Genomic DNA, 16242 nt, shown 5'->3' with positions numbered 1-16242 from the left:
CATATGCACCGCTTTTAAGAACGGTGGAAATCAAGGGTAGTTACTCAGATATAATCACACAGCATTTTAACCCTGCTTACTATTTACCGGTTGCCAAGAATCATATTGAAAATATTCAGACACAAATTAAACCAGATCTTAACAAACCAGTCAATTTTACATTTGGAAAGGTGGTGTTGACTCTACACTTTAGACCTGTTACTTGAGAGGATATTATATAGCCCTTGCATCGACGTCTGGAAATTCATTGATCACAACAACACCAAAGGGATAACCAGCCTTTGCAGACCAAGTCAGAAACAAACACAATGGTTCATGCAGGCTTAAGAGACGACCCGCACAGAGTTGTACAATATTATGAAAAACAGGTGGGCGGAGAGCTACCACTATTGTAACGTGTGACTAATCTTATTGTGCGTGTGTGTATTTAAAAAAAATCTGTAATCTCATAGTAATTCAATAAAACATTTCTTTGATGAAAAGACAATAACTGTGTACAAGACAATTATTCAGGAAACCCATCAGCTCTCAGCTATACTTTTCTTTCGTAAGATAGAATTCAATTTAAGTCTCTGATATTGAGCCCTCGATTCAGGATTGGACAGCAGTGTGAGAGGCATTTTAGCTTTAATAATGTGACGAGAAACTCGGACCATCCCTCAGGTAATGAAGAACTTGTTTTCTCATACGGTAGGGAAAGGTACTTGAATATATCGATCACATGAGAGCCTTTTACAGCATTTCCTTCATACATAAATTCACCATTCATATTCCAACCGTCGCCGTTTTTGGATATCCTCCGGATAATGTGTTCAGCATTTCTTCGAGCTTTTGACGGAAGGCTATTTAGAATATCCTTACCCAGGTCATCTGTTACAGAGGGTGATTTTAGAACGCTTTCGACACGTCTGTCAGAGTCGAGGGGATGATCGCTGACTCCATCTCATTGTAAAGTCAGAGTTACTCTCCTTTGGTCTCTCTGATCCTGTTTAGTAAAGGTTAAATATCTCTGCAATAGAGCATCGTAGTTTTTAATCTTCTCATACGAGTTTAACTGAGAATCATTTAGAATGGTCCTCATCTTCTCATTCAATTCATCTTTGGCAGTTTCACGGATGTCAGAGGTTGGACGTGATAACTGGTTAATTTGTCGAGGAGAGACGAGATACACTTTCTGGACAGTCTTCATAGCGTTTTACTTCTTTACAAGTCCTCATATTAGATTTCCAATTATTGGAACGGCAGCCGCTAGCAACGGCAACAGGAATCCACCTGATTGCTTTTTAAGAATCCTTTGTTTACGCTTCAAGCATGCTTTTTTATTAGCCAAGAGTCTGATGTTTTTCTTCTGTTTTTTCAGTTTTTTTAACTGAGCCTGCGACAATGGTACATTCCCCTTCAAAACATTCAGGGCGATCTCACCGAGAGCTTGAATGAAGTCCCGGGAACTACGTGTCAAAATGTCTTTACTCGTTTCTTGGTACGGAGCATGGTATAGTTCCTTAAGTAAACGAGCGTTTCTTTTTATACGCGCTGACATAACTCAAGCAGACGTTTTTGGTGTGTACACAGTGTGACGCTGATGAGGTAGTATCCCAGTCCTTAGTCTGCAGCGTTCTGGACAGGAGGGTGTTAGATCAACGATTAAGTACCCGTGGACGTCAGCTGTAGCATTTTCAAAGCTTTCTAGAAAGAAAGCTCTTTGAGACGGGTAAACAATACAGAGTAATTGCTATTCAGACTAATAGCACGACTATATTTACCGCGATGAAATAAGTTTTGCGTCAGCAATATAACACTCATATTTTTATGATGTCTATACTGCGTAAAAATGCGAACAACCTCTGGGCTTTCAGACGCTTCAAAAATCGTCGTCAAGAATAATCAAATGTTTTCTATCAGAAGAAAATACATCTTCATTTTCAAAAGATTCAGGTAAACCTCCAATGAATTTGATATTTTTATTCATCTTTTGCAATTCACTGTACATAGGTTGAAAAGAAGTATAAATCCATACAATATTTATATTGACATCATCCATAACATGTTCACAATTTTCAAGTATACATTTTACAAAATGGGTCTTTCCCGACCCCGACGGTCCCACCACTAGACATGAAAATGGTGTTTTCAAACGCGGATCAAAATTAATTCCTTCCATAATGACCCCTCATCCACTCAAAAATCAGAACCCGAAAGGTTTGGTTGTGCCGTCCGAAAACAATCGCCTCTTATCGTACACGACTCGGAGTTTTTTAATAACTGATCTGTTTTTTACTGCGATGTTCTTTTTATCCCTCACAATGTTGCATTGCCGGGTCTCAAGCACCCCATCAGGTGAATTCTGCAAATAGCCCTCTACAAGATCTCTGACGGAGTCAAAGTTTATCCGCTGACAAGATTCTTTTGTTTGCGTGATACCTTTAACTTTCATCACAACCATCTTCTGTCCTTTGGTCCTATAAGCATACGTCTTAGGACCCGCCGAAACAATGTCCTCGATGCTATCCCCATCGAGTTCATCAGTCAGATCACCGAGATAGTTACCTAATTTTAAAGGTGTCTCGCCGTCTTTCACAACATATATCAAGCTGTCTGGGTCAACGTAGAGAACATTCTCCTGCAATTTCTCCATGTAACTGTACAACTTCAGACGAGCATAAGCAGTGGTAAAAGCTCCGATAAAAACATTGCTGCTTTTACCAGGAGGGTAGAGACCATTGTAACGCCACTGGATCACAACTTTTTTCTCATCCAGCACGTTAAAGTAGCTGACCTCGTATTTCCCTGAAAACATGAAACTGAAAAACTCGTTGGGGTCTGACACTACAGAAACCTGAGACATGTTCGCTCTCTGACAAAACTTTCCCCAAAGGCTATTAAGACAAGCCTTAGCCACCTGTCTCTTTGCTGGGTTGTGACAAACCCTGCGACAGTCGTCACAAGTTACCGGGTCTGGGACCTCTGTAGGGCAAACAGGATCGTGACAAACGCTACAGTGAGCTTTGCATATATGTTTTGATTTATCTTCATACCCCTTATGACAGCTGACGCAAAAGTAACGTGTTCCTAACAAACCTTTAGGGTTCTTCACCCCGTAATAGTGTCCCTGAAGTAGAAACAAGAATAAGGGCTCCGAACCATCAGCAAAACCGGTGGCATAATGCGCTAATGGCTGGTTTGCTGTCGTTTTATTAAACACAACAATTTTACGCCTCACTATCCGTTCAAACAGGGGTATATCTGTGAATATGATAGGTGTTTGAGAATCTAAACCAGCTTTGTTTAATAATTCCCTCCCCAACTCAACACAATCTTGATACGCACGGTTAGGATTAAGGAGACAAGAAAGGCTGATTGCGACGCAAAGCTGCTTGGTTCCATCACCACCAACTACATAGAGATGTCGTCTTTTTTTAACAAAAAAATTGGCATCCAGCGTCTTCTCGAGCTTGCGTTTCGCGCCTCCTCGAGGGATATGTACAATTTGGACCGTTAATTCAATTCTCTTACCCATAGCGATGACTCTGTCAGATTGCACTGTGTTGCTAAGGAGGTCCTCAAAAGCAGGGTAGATATTTCCACCGTCGCCTTCAACCACAACATTAACGTGTTCTTGAACATCTTCACCTACCACTTCAAGCTGAACGACATCCTCTCGATCTGCCAGTCTCTGCGCTTCATCAGCCAACTTCCTGACCTGTTGCATCCAACCTCTGTAGAAAGTAGCTAAATCAGGAGTGTCCGGTACAGCAGGACGTGTTAGCACCCTTCTTATCCTATCGGTGTTAAAAGGCTCTATGACTTCTGATTCAATACCGGTACCTCTAATACAACATCCTTCCTGAAGCGAATCACCGTCATCATCAACATTGTCATCGCTACAGTTAGAGTCAGACACATCTACCAGAGGGTCAAGAGCAGTTGTCCCTGAATCAGTCGTCTGCAGATTATCAACAAACCTTTCTAACCGATCGCCATTGTCTAAAGAGGTATCAGCCCTACCCTCACGAGATGATGCAGGAACCATATTTAAAATTCGGTTATCCTCTCTCTCGCCGAAAAAAATTGACTCCATGTTTTCATTTATACTCGGATCATAGACCTGCACTACATCCTCCTCAGACACGTTGTCAAACAAGTGAGACAGAAACATACGTGTTGGTGAAGCACTCTGGTCAATGAGGTGTGGTGTAGTGTCCTGGTTGTGTGTGGATTCAGGGTCAGAACCGGAAAAAACCATCATGGTTGGCCATAGCGTAATAACAATAATAACAATAACAATAAAATAATAATTAAAAAACATTTAATAAACAAAACAACAGTCTCAAAACACAATCACCCGCGATGCAACAGCGACCTCAAAACACAATCACCCGCAGTGCAACAGCAACCTCAAACCGTAATCACCCATCACTGCTTTTAAATAATGAGGATCCAAATGGACCTTACTGGGGTCGAACTTCAGTCAGATCAGTCCACGACGTCTGTTACCACCAGGTCCTTGTTGTTTTAGGAGTCTCAGAACTTCAGACACCAGCGCTTTATTCGTGACGTCCTTAAAGATGAGTTCTGTAACGATTATCATAATATTTAAGACATATGCATCCCTGCTGATTACTCGTTGAAATGGTTGTTAATCTTACCTTCACGTATATTTCTCGCAGAACGGCGGTATTTACGTGCTTGACGCGCTTGACGTGCTAGACGACGACTCTGTATTTCACTCTGATGAAGATGACGTTCAAGCGTACGTACTCTGAATTCAAGCTGTTGTTTTACAGCCGTTGCATCATGGAACGCTAATAGGGTCGGCGACACTGGAGCGTGGGGTCTGTCTTGGGTAGCTGTGACAGAGCGCTCGGGGGCAGGGGGTAGAGGCAGGGTTTGGTCAGGGGGTGATGCGGCGCAAGTCGACGTTGGTGTCCGGGGTGCTATCCGCGGGTTGTCTGTGGTTGCTGGCGGTGCTGATGGTGGCGGCGACGGTGGCTGTGGAGGTGCGGATTGCCCAGATGCCGACGTCGAGTCTTCAGTAGGGAACGATCCGGATAGTAGATCCAGAGGTACTGCGGAAACCAGCGTCGATGTCTCCCACAAAGGCCAAGACCCAGGAGGGAGAGCTGAAACAGAATTTTGACAACAATACAAATGTAAATACAATCTAGAAGCAAGACCTCGGATAGCAGTTAATATGATATTAATATAAACAGAGTAGTATGAAAATAACCCTAGTACAATATGAAAAAATACGACCTGCGGAAAAACAAAATTACGTAATCATATAACCGGTGTTGAGCCGTGTTGTTTTCTAGCGATGGCTATAATAAAACAACAACACGTGTAGCATACATATCAATACTCATGGACAAAACCATCATCACAACAGAAGCATATCCTAAAGAGCGTTAAAAATAAATAAATAAAAAACTCAATGTATGGACCTACTCAGGACCGTCATTTAAAGCATAAAAACAAATAGCAAATCATGAATCATTAGTGTATAAGAATACTATATATATATATATATATATAGTATATAGTATAATACATAGTGTATATGTATTAAAGCACATTACAATTACCTCTAGTGGTCATCATCGTTAAAGCACAGTGTAAATAGCAATCGCGACCTCTAGTGACCGCCGTCGTTAAAGCATAGTGTTAATAGTAATTGCGACCTCTAGCGACCGGTGACGTTAAAGCATAGTGCAAATAGTAATCACGACCTCTAGTGGCCGCAGTCATTAAAGCATAGTGTTAATAGTAATTGCGACCTCTAGCGACCAGTGACGTTAAAGCATAGTGCAAATAGTAATCGTGACCTCTAGTGGCCAGCGCCGTTAAAGCATAGTAGTAAAATCACAATGTTGTTTAGCAGTAACAGTTACCCAAACACCTTCAATAATAAAATTACGCTATCTAAAAGCATAAAGCCGGAACATAGATAAACCACATTACAGATAACAGGCACCTTGATGCTCTAACACAACGAATTGCAGACACATCATTAAACCACACACACACACACACACACACACACACACACACACACACACACACACACACACACACACTCACACACACACACACACACACACACACACACATAATAGCGAACATACAGCCATTCAGCTGATACTGAACGGTAGAGATGTGTTGAAAAAAAATTGGAGATTTACATCTTACCAAACGGTGGTGGTGGCGTTGAAGCGACAGGCAGAAGGTGTGGCGTGCTCGTTGCCTTTGTATCTGTTTTCATGTGAAAAAATAAATAAATAAATACAGCAGTGAAACGTAAACTATCACTCCAAATGTTTTTTCCCGCCTCCTATCAGCTGAGGCGTCTGGTGAGTGAAAGAATCCACGAGCGGGCGCCCTACTCCTTCGACCTCTGACTGGCTGTCTGTTTTCATACGCACAGGTGTTGAATAAAACAAAAACATAGATAGTTAAATATAAAATACATCGACAGAATGTGCTTAAAATACTTTTTTTGTTTTGCTCTCACCGTCGAACAGTTGGAGCGACCCGTCCAATGAATGATCAGCATCCACAGGGTCCGGATGACTTCCCGGTCGTGTCTGATTTCCGGGTTCCGGGTGATCTTTTCATGCACACACACACACACACACACACACACACACACGCACACACACACACATACGCATGTATATACACTTAATAAATACCGCTGTTCTTTACCTAGTTATCGTAATTATGATTAGAATCGCTGTCTCCTTCTCACCAATGACTCGCGCCGGTCCTGTCTTCCGTGCCGAATTATACCGTCGCTTACGGCTCAGAGAGCGTTGGTTACTCCCCTTCAGTCGATTTCCTGTACTCGGCCGCGGACGAACTCGTCCTCGCTGTGGATTATTATAATACACGGCGTGTTCTGAGCCTCGGTGCCGCTGTCTTGAAGACTCGCTCTCGGATTCACAGCCGACAGATCCGCACGGGCATCTCCGTCTTCAAAAGTTACACGCATTAACCGCTCAAGCTCCTCAGCGCCGATCAGCGTCTCCGGGAAGTTATTCGCGGAGGCGATAATATCTGAAAAATAGAAGTGCGGCTGTTGTAACACATAATAGAGATATTAACAACGAATTATAAAATAATTCAATATTTTTACCAGTATCACTCTGCGTTAAATGAACGTCACACAGATGAGTGACGACGTCTGTCAATGAAAAGAGACATGGTACGTGATAAACATGGCGTAACGTTTTTATTATACTTATATATGTAAATGTAAATACATAGATACACATATATGTATATACTTATATGTATACTGTATAGATATAGATAGATGGATAGATAAACAGATAAATATTCACCTACGACGTGCAGAGGAAGAGGCATCCATGGGTAGTCTGGAGTCCTTTTGGAAAGGAGGATGAAGTTCTGGAAGGTCTGGTCAACAGCGAAGGTTACACCGGAACTGATGTAAAATGTGGTCTGAATCGGGTCACCTAAATACTCCGTCCGTGTGGGTAGGTCCTCGGTGACGTCTTTGTTGATTTGGATCGGGTCACCCACTCTGCCATTGTCGCCAATTAAAGACAGATGTATAAATATTCTAAAGGTGTTTCCAGATGTGGTGGAGACAGCACAAGATCTGGAATTTGACCCATGACGACCTGGACCATAAGAAGACCAGGATCAATGTCTGCTAGGTAGCTCAGAGGTATGAACCGCGGCGACGTAAAACAAATAATCAGATGGAGAACGGACATGGTGACAGAAGCAGGATGCCAAAAAAAGAATGGCTTGGGTCATCCGCTCTGCCATTGTCGCCAATTAAAGACAGATGTATGAATATTCTAAAGGTGTTTCCAGATGTGGTGGAGACGGCACAAGATCTGGAATTTGACCCATGACGACCTGGACCGTAAGAAGACCAGGATCAATCAGTGGAGACTGCACCCCCAAAATGAACTGAAATGTGTAATAAAAGGGGTCAGGGCCTGAGATAGTCTTTGTCACTCTACACCATCGGAGCTGAGGCAAAGCCAGGTGTAGTTGCGGGCCCAGAGCTCTGTTAGGGTAATTAGACGCCTCTGTCAGGGTGTAAATTCTTTTGGATTTTAAGTTGGGGTGTTTTTGGTTGTCATTCTCACGAGAAAACGAACACGTGGAAGGTACAGAAGTGTATTTCCTACAGCCTAAACAATGTTGTCTGAAGACAATGAGGTCCGCCTTCAGACTGTCTCTTTTGAAGATTCAACCGTCCAGGAAAGAACTCGCGTCTCCGCAGCAAATTAACTGGTTATCACAGACTCTAAAAATGCATCGTTTCAAACTCACACAGGGTGTAAAATTAAATAGACTGATTCAACAGAAACTCATGTGAGATGAATAGCTGTGTCATTTGAACTAATGCTGAAAACTAAAGTATTTCTTTCTTTTTTGTTTCATCATTGTTCACTCAACCTTGTTTTCTGAAAACTAAAAGTATTTCTTTCTTTTGTTCTATTCTGAAAACTAAAAGTATTTCTCAAACAAGTTCAAATTATCTGTTTAAAAGCATTTTGAAAAAATGGTGCATGAGTTGGGTAGCTGTGTCGTTTGAACTATTAGTGAAGACTAAAAAGTGTTTTCTTTCTACTATTTTATCTTTAAGAAATATTTCAAGAATGAAAAACTTCTTCATAAGATGTTAAATAACTTCAAAAATGTTTAAACCCGAAATAATATTGTAGCTACTAATGTGTTTTGATTATTTAGCCTACAATGCAGAAACAGTTCAAACATTGACTAATGCTGAAAACTAAAAGTATTTCTTTCTTTTTGTTTTGGTATCCGGGGCGATGTCCGCGGCTTGTCTGTGGTTGCTGGCGGTGCTAATGGTGTCGGCGACGGTGGCTGTGGAGGTGCGGATAGCCCAGATGCCGACGTCGAGTCTTCAGCAGGGAACGGTCCGGATAGTAGATCCAGAGGTACTGAGGAAACCGGCGTCGATGTCTCCCACAAAGGCCAAGACCCAGAGGGGAGAGCTGAAACAGAATACCGACAACAATACAAATGTAAATACAATCTAGAAGCAAGACCTCGGATAGCAGTTAATATGATATTAATATAAACAGAGTGTAAATGTAGGGATCTACTAAGGATCAACATTTAAAGCGTAAAAACAAATAGTAAATCACTAGTGTATACTGTCATTAAACCACATTACAATTAGTAAAATCACGACCTCTAGTGGCCGCCGTCGTTAAAGCACATTACAATTAGTGAAATCACGACCTCTAGCGGCCGCCGTCGTTAAACCACATTACAGTTAGTAAAATCACGACCTCTAGTGGACGCCGTCGTTAAACCACATTACAATTAGTAAAATCACGACCTCTAGTGGCCGCCGTCGTTAAAGCACATTACAGTTAGTAAAATCACGACCTCTAGTGGCCGCCGTCGTTAAAGCACATTACAATTAGTAAAACCACGACCTCTAGCGGCCGCCGTCATTAAACCACATTACAGTTAGTAAAATCACGACCTCTAGTGGACGCCGTCGTTAAACCACATTACAATTAGTAAAATCACGACCTCTAGTGGCCGCCGTCGTTAAAGCACATTACAGTTAGTAAAATCACGACCTCTAGTGGCCGCCGTCCTTAAAGCACATTACATTTAGTAAAATCACGACCTCTAGTGGCCGCCGTAGTTAAAGCACATTACAATTAGTAAAATCACGACCTCTAGTGGCCGCCGTCGTTAAAACACATTACAGTTAGTAAAATCACGACCTCTAGTGGCCGCCGTCGTTAGAGCACATTACAGTTAGTAAAATGACGACCTCTAGCGGCCGCCGTCGTTAAAGCACATTACAGTTAGTAAAATCACGACCTCTAGTGGCCGCCGTCGTTAAAGCACATTACAATTAGTAAAATCACGACCTCTAGTGGCCGCCGTCGTTAAAGCACATTACAGTTAGTAAAATCACGACCTCTCGTGGCCGCCGTCGTTAAAGCACATTACAGTTAGTAAAATCACGACCTCTAGCGGCCGCCGTCGTTAAAGCACATTGCAGTTAGTAAAATCACGACCTCTAGTGGCTGCCGTCGTTAAAGCTAATTACAGTTAGTAAAATCACGACCTCTAGCGGCCGCCGTCGTTAAAGCACATTACAATTAGTAAAATCACGACCTCTAGTGGCCGCCGTCGTTAAAGCATGGTGTAAATTAGTAATCCCGACCTCTAGTGGTCGCCATCGTTAAAGCATAGTAGTAAAATCACAATGACGCTTAGCAGCAACAGTTACTCAAACACCTTCAATAGTAAAATGACACCGTCTAAAAGCACATAGCCGGAACATAGACAAACTGCATTACAGATAAAACACACACACACGCACACACACACGCACGGACGCACGTACGCGCACACACACACACACACACACACAAGTATTTCTTTCTCTTTGTTTTGGTATCCGGGGCGATGTCCGCGGCTTGTCTGTGGTTGCTGGCGGTGCTGATGGTGTCAGCGACGGTGGCTGTGGAGGTGCGGATAGCCCAGATGCCGACGTCGAGTCTTCAGCAGGGAACGGTCCGGATAGTAGATCCAGAGGTACTGAGGAAACCGGCGTCAATGTCTCCCACAAAGGCCAAGACCCAGAGGGGAGAGCTGAAACAGAATACCGACAACAACACAAATGTAAATACAATCTAGAAGCAAGACCTCGGATAGCAGTTAATATGATATTAATATAAACAGAGTGTAAATGTAGGGATCTACTAAGGATCAACATTTAAAGCGTAAAAACAAATAGTAAATCACTAGTGTATACTCTCATTAAACCACTTTACAATAAGTAAAATCACGACCTCTAGTGGACGCCGTCGTTAAACCACATTACAGTTAGTAAAATCACGACCTCTAGTAGCCGCCGTCGTTAAAGCACATTACAATTAGTAAAATCACGACCTCTAGCGGCCGCCGTCGTTAAACCACATTACAGTTAGTAAAATCACGACCTCTAGTGGACGCCGTCGTTAAACCACATTACAATTAGTAAAATCCCGACCTCTAGTGGCCGCCGTCGTTAAAGCACATTACAATTAGTAAAATCACGACCTCTAGTGGCCGCCGTCGTTAAACCACATAACAGTTAGTAAAATCGCGACCTCTAGTGGCCGCCGTCGTTAAAGCACATAACAGTTAGTAAAATCACGACCTCTCGTGGCCGCCGTCGTTAAAGCACATTACAATTAGTAAAATCACGACCTCTAGTGGCGGCCGTCGTTAAAGCACATTACAGTTAGTAAAATCACGACCTCTAGTGGCCGCCGTCGTTAAAGCACATTACAGTTAGTAAAATCACGACCTCTAGTGGCCGCCGTCGTTAAAGCACATTACAGTTAGTAAAATCACTACCTCTAGTGGCCGCCGTCGTTAAAGCACATTACAGTTAGTAAAATCACGACCTCTAGTGGCCGCCGTCGTTAAAGCACATTACAGTTAGTAAAATCACGACCTCTAGTGGCCGCCGTCGTTAAAGCACATTGCAGTTAGTAAAATCACGACCTCTAGCGGCCGCCGTCGTTAAAGCACATTGCAGTTAGTAAAATCACGACCTCTAGCGGCCGCCGTCGTTAAAGCACATTGCAGTTAGTAAAATCACGACCTCTAGCGGCCGACGTCGTTAAAGCACATTACAGTTAGTAAAATCACGACCTCTAGCGGCCGCCGTCGTTAAAGCACATTACAATTAGTAAAATCACGTCCTCTAGTGGCCGCCGTCGTTAAAGCACATTACAGTTAGTAAAATCACGACCTCTAGTGGCCGCCGTCGTTAAAGCATAGTGTAAAATAGTAATCCCGACCTCTAGTGGTCGCCGTCGTTAAGGCACAGTGTGAAATAGTAATCGCGACCTCTAGTGTCCGTCGTCGTTAAAGCATAGTAGTAAAATCACAATGACGCTTAGCAGCAACAGTTACTCAAACACCTTCAATAGTAAAATGACACCGTCTAAAAGCACATAGCCGGAACATAGACAAACCGCATTACAGATAAAACACACACACACGCACACACACACACACGCACGCACGTACGCGCACACACACACACACACACACACACAATAGCGAACATACAACCATTCAACTGATACTGAACGGTAGAGATGTGTTGAAAAAAATTGAGATTCGTATCTTACGTTGGTGTTGGTGTTGGTGTTGAAGCGACAGGTAGAAGGTGTGGCGTGCTCGTTGTCTTTGTATCTGTTTTCATGTGAAAAAATAAATAAATAAATACAGCAGTGAAACGTAAACTATCACTCCAAAATGTTTTTTCCCACCTCCTATCAGCTGAGGCGTCTGGTGAGTTAAAGAATCAACGAGCGGGTGCCCTACTCCTTCGACCTCTGACTGATCGTCTGTTTTCATACGCACAGGCGTTGAATAAAACAAAAAACATAGGTAGTTAAATATAAAATACATCGACAGACTGTGGTTAAAATACTTTTTTTTTATTGAACTGAATGTTTTGCTCTCACCGTTGAACAGTTGGAGCGACCCGTTCAATGAATGATCAGCATCCACAGGGTCCGGATGACTTCCCGGTCGTGTCTGATTTCCGGGTTCCGGGTGATCTTTTCATGCACACACACACACACACACACAAGTATTTCTTTCTTTTTGTTTTGGTATCCGGGGCGATGTCCGCGGCTTGTCTGTGGTTGCTGGCTGTGCTGATGGTGTCGGCGACGGTGGCTGTGGAGGTGCGGATAGCCCAGATGCCGACGTCGAGTCTTCAGCAGGGAACGGTCCGGATAGTAGATCCAGAGGTACTGAGGAAACCGGCGTCGATGTCTCCCACAAAGGCCAAGACCCAGAGGGGAGAGCTGAAACAGAATACCGACAACAATACAAATGTAAATACAATCTAGAAGCAAGACCTCGGATAGCAGTTAATATGATATTAATATAAACAGAGTGTAAATGCAGGGATCTACTAAGGATCAACATTTAAAGCGTAAAAACAAATAGTAAATCACTAGTGTATACTGTCATTAAACCACATTACAATTAGTAAAATCACGACCTCTAGTGGACGCCGTCGTTTAACCACATTACAGTTAGTAAAATCACGACCTCTAGTGGACGCCGTCGTTAAAGCACATTACAGTTAGTAAAATCCCGACCTCTAGTGGCCGCCGTCGTTAAAGCACATTACAATTAGTAAAATCACGACCTCTAGCGGCTGCCGTCGTTAAACCACATAACAGTTAGTAAAATCACGACCTCTAGTGGACGCCGTCGTTAAAGCACATTACAGTTAGTAAAATCCCGACCTCTAGTGGCCGCCGACGTTAAAGCACATTACAATTAGTAAAATCACGACCTCTAGCGGCCGCCGTCGTTAAACCACATAACAGTTAGTAAAATCACGACCTCTAGCGGCCGCTGTCGTTAAAGCACATTACAGTTAGTAAAATCACGACCTCTAGTGGCCGCCGTCGTTAAGGCACAGTGTGAAATAGTAATCGCGACCTCTAGTGTCCGTCGTCGTTAAAGCATAGTAGTAAAATCACAATGACGCTTATAGCAGCAACAGTTACTCAAACACCTTCAATAGTAAAATGACACCGTCTAAAAGCACATAGCCGGAACATAGACAAACCCCATTACAGATAAAACACACACACACGCACACACACACACGCACGCACGCACGTACGGACGTACGCGCACACACACACACACACACACAATAGCGAACATACAACCATTCAACTGATACTGAACGGTAGAGATGTGTTGAAAAAAATTGAGATTCGTTTCTTACGTTGGTGTTGGTGTTGGTGTTGAAGCGACAGGTAGAAGGTGTGGCGTGCTCGTTGTCTTTGTATCTGTTTTCATGTGAAAAAATAAATAAATAAATACAGCAGTGAAACGTAAACTATCACTCCAAAATGTTTTTTCCCACCTCCTATCAGCTGAGGCGTCTGGTGAGTTAAAGAATCAACGAGCGGGTGCCCTACTCCTTCGACCTCTGACTGATCGTCTGTTTTCATACGCACAGGCGTTGAATAAAACAAAAAACATAGGTAGTTAAATATAAAATACATCGACAGACTGTGGTTAAAATACTTTTTTTTTATTGAACTGAATGTTTTGCTCTCACCGTTGAACAGTTGGAGCGACCCGTTCAATGAATGATCAGCATCCACAGGGTCCGGATAACTTCCCGGTCGTGTCTGATTTCCGGGTTCCGGGTGATCTTTTCATGCACACACACACACACACACACAAGTATTTCTTTCTTTTTGTTTTGGTATCCGGGGCGATGTCCGCGGCTTGTCTGTGGTTGCTGGCTGTGCTGATGGTGTCGGCGACGGTGGCTGTGGAGGTGCGGATAGCCCAGATGCCGACGTCGAGTCTTCAGCAGGGAACGGTCCGGATAGTAGATCCAGAGGTACTGAGGAAACCGGCGTCGATGTCTCCCACAAAGGCCAAGACCCAGAGGGGAGAGCTGAAACAGAATACCGACAACAATACAAATGTAAATACAATCTAGAAGCAAGACCTCGGATAGCAGTTAATATGATATTAATATAAACAGAGTGTAAATGCAGGGATCTACTAAGGATCAACATTTAAAGCGTAAAAACAAATAGTAAATCACTAGTGTATACTGTCATTAAACCACATTACAATTAGTAAAATCACGACCTCTAGTGGACGCCGTCGTTTAACCACATTACAGTTAGTAAAATCACGACCTCTAGTGGACGCCGTCGTTAAAGCACATTACAGTTAGTAAAATCACCACCTCTAGCGGCCGCCGTCGTTAAAGCACATTACAGTTAGTAAAATCACGACCTCTAATGGCCGCCGTCATTAAAGCACATTACAGTTCGTAAAATCACGACCTCTAGTGGCCGCCGTCGTTAAAGCACATTACAGTTAGTAAAATCACGACCTCTAGTGGCCGCCGTCGTTAAAGCACATTACAATTAGTAAAATCACGACCTCTAGCGGCCGCCGTCGTTAAAGCATAGTATTAAAATCACAATGACGCTTAGCAGCAACAGTTACTCAAACACCTTCAATAGTAAAATGACACCGTCTAAAAGCACATAGCCGGAACATAGACAAACCGCATTACAGATAAAACACACACACACGCACACACACACGCACGCACGCACGTACGCGCACACACACACACACACACACACACAATAGCGAACATACAACCATTCAACTGATACTGAACGGCAGAGATGTGTTGAAAAAAATTGAGATTCGTATCTTACCAAACGTTGGTGTTGGTGTTGGTGTTGAAGCGACAGGTAGAAGGTGTGGCGTGCTCGTTGTCTTTGTATCTGTTTTCATGTGAAAAAATAAATAAATAAATACAGCAGTGAAACGTAAACTATCACTCCAAAATGTTTTTTCCCACCTCCTATCAGCTGAGGCGTCTGGTGAGTTAAAGAATCAACGAGCGGGTGCCCTACTCCTTCGACCTCTGACTGATCGTCTGTTTTCATACGCACAGGCGTTGAATAAAACAAAAAACATAGGTAGTTAAATATAAAATACATCGACAGACTGTGGTTAAAATACTTTTTTTTTATTGAACTGAATGTTTTGCTCTCACCGTTGAACAGTTGGAGCGACCCGTTCAATGAATGATCAGCATCCACAGGGTCCGGATGACTTCCCGGTCGTGTCTGATTTCCGGGTTCCGGGTGATCTTTTCATGCACACACACACACACACACACAAGTATTTCTTTCTTTTTGTTTTGGTATCCGGGGCGATGTCCGCGGCTTGTCTGGGGTTGCTGGCGGTGCTGATGGTGTCGGCGACGGTGGCTGTGGAGGTGCGGATAGCCCAGATGCCGACGTCGAGTCTTCAGCAGGGAACGGTCCGGATAGTAGATCCAGAGGTACTGAGGAAACCGGCGTCGATGTCTCCCACAAAGGCCAAGACCCAGAGGGGAGAGCTGAAACAGAATACCGACAACAACACAAATGTAAATACAATCTAGAAGCCAGACCTCGGATAGCAGTTAATATGATATTAATATAAACAGAGTGTAAATGTAGGGATCTACTAAGGATCAACATTTAAAGCGTAAAAACAAATAGTAAATCACTAGTGTATACTCTCATTAAACCACTTTACAATAAGTAAAATCCCGACCTCTAGTGGACGCCGTCGTTAAACCACATTACAGTTAGTAAAATCACGACCTCTAGTGGCCGCCGTCGTTAAAGCACATTA

The sequence above is a fragment of the Synchiropus splendidus genome, chromosome 4, assembly GCF_027744825.2.
Source record: "Synchiropus splendidus isolate RoL2022-P1 chromosome 4, RoL_Sspl_1.0, whole genome shotgun sequence".
Lineage (NCBI taxonomy): Eukaryota > Metazoa > Chordata > Actinopteri > Syngnathiformes > Callionymidae > Synchiropus > Synchiropus splendidus.
The sequence above is the reverse complement of the archived record's forward strand: the minus strand, read 5'-3'. Positions refer to the sequence as shown.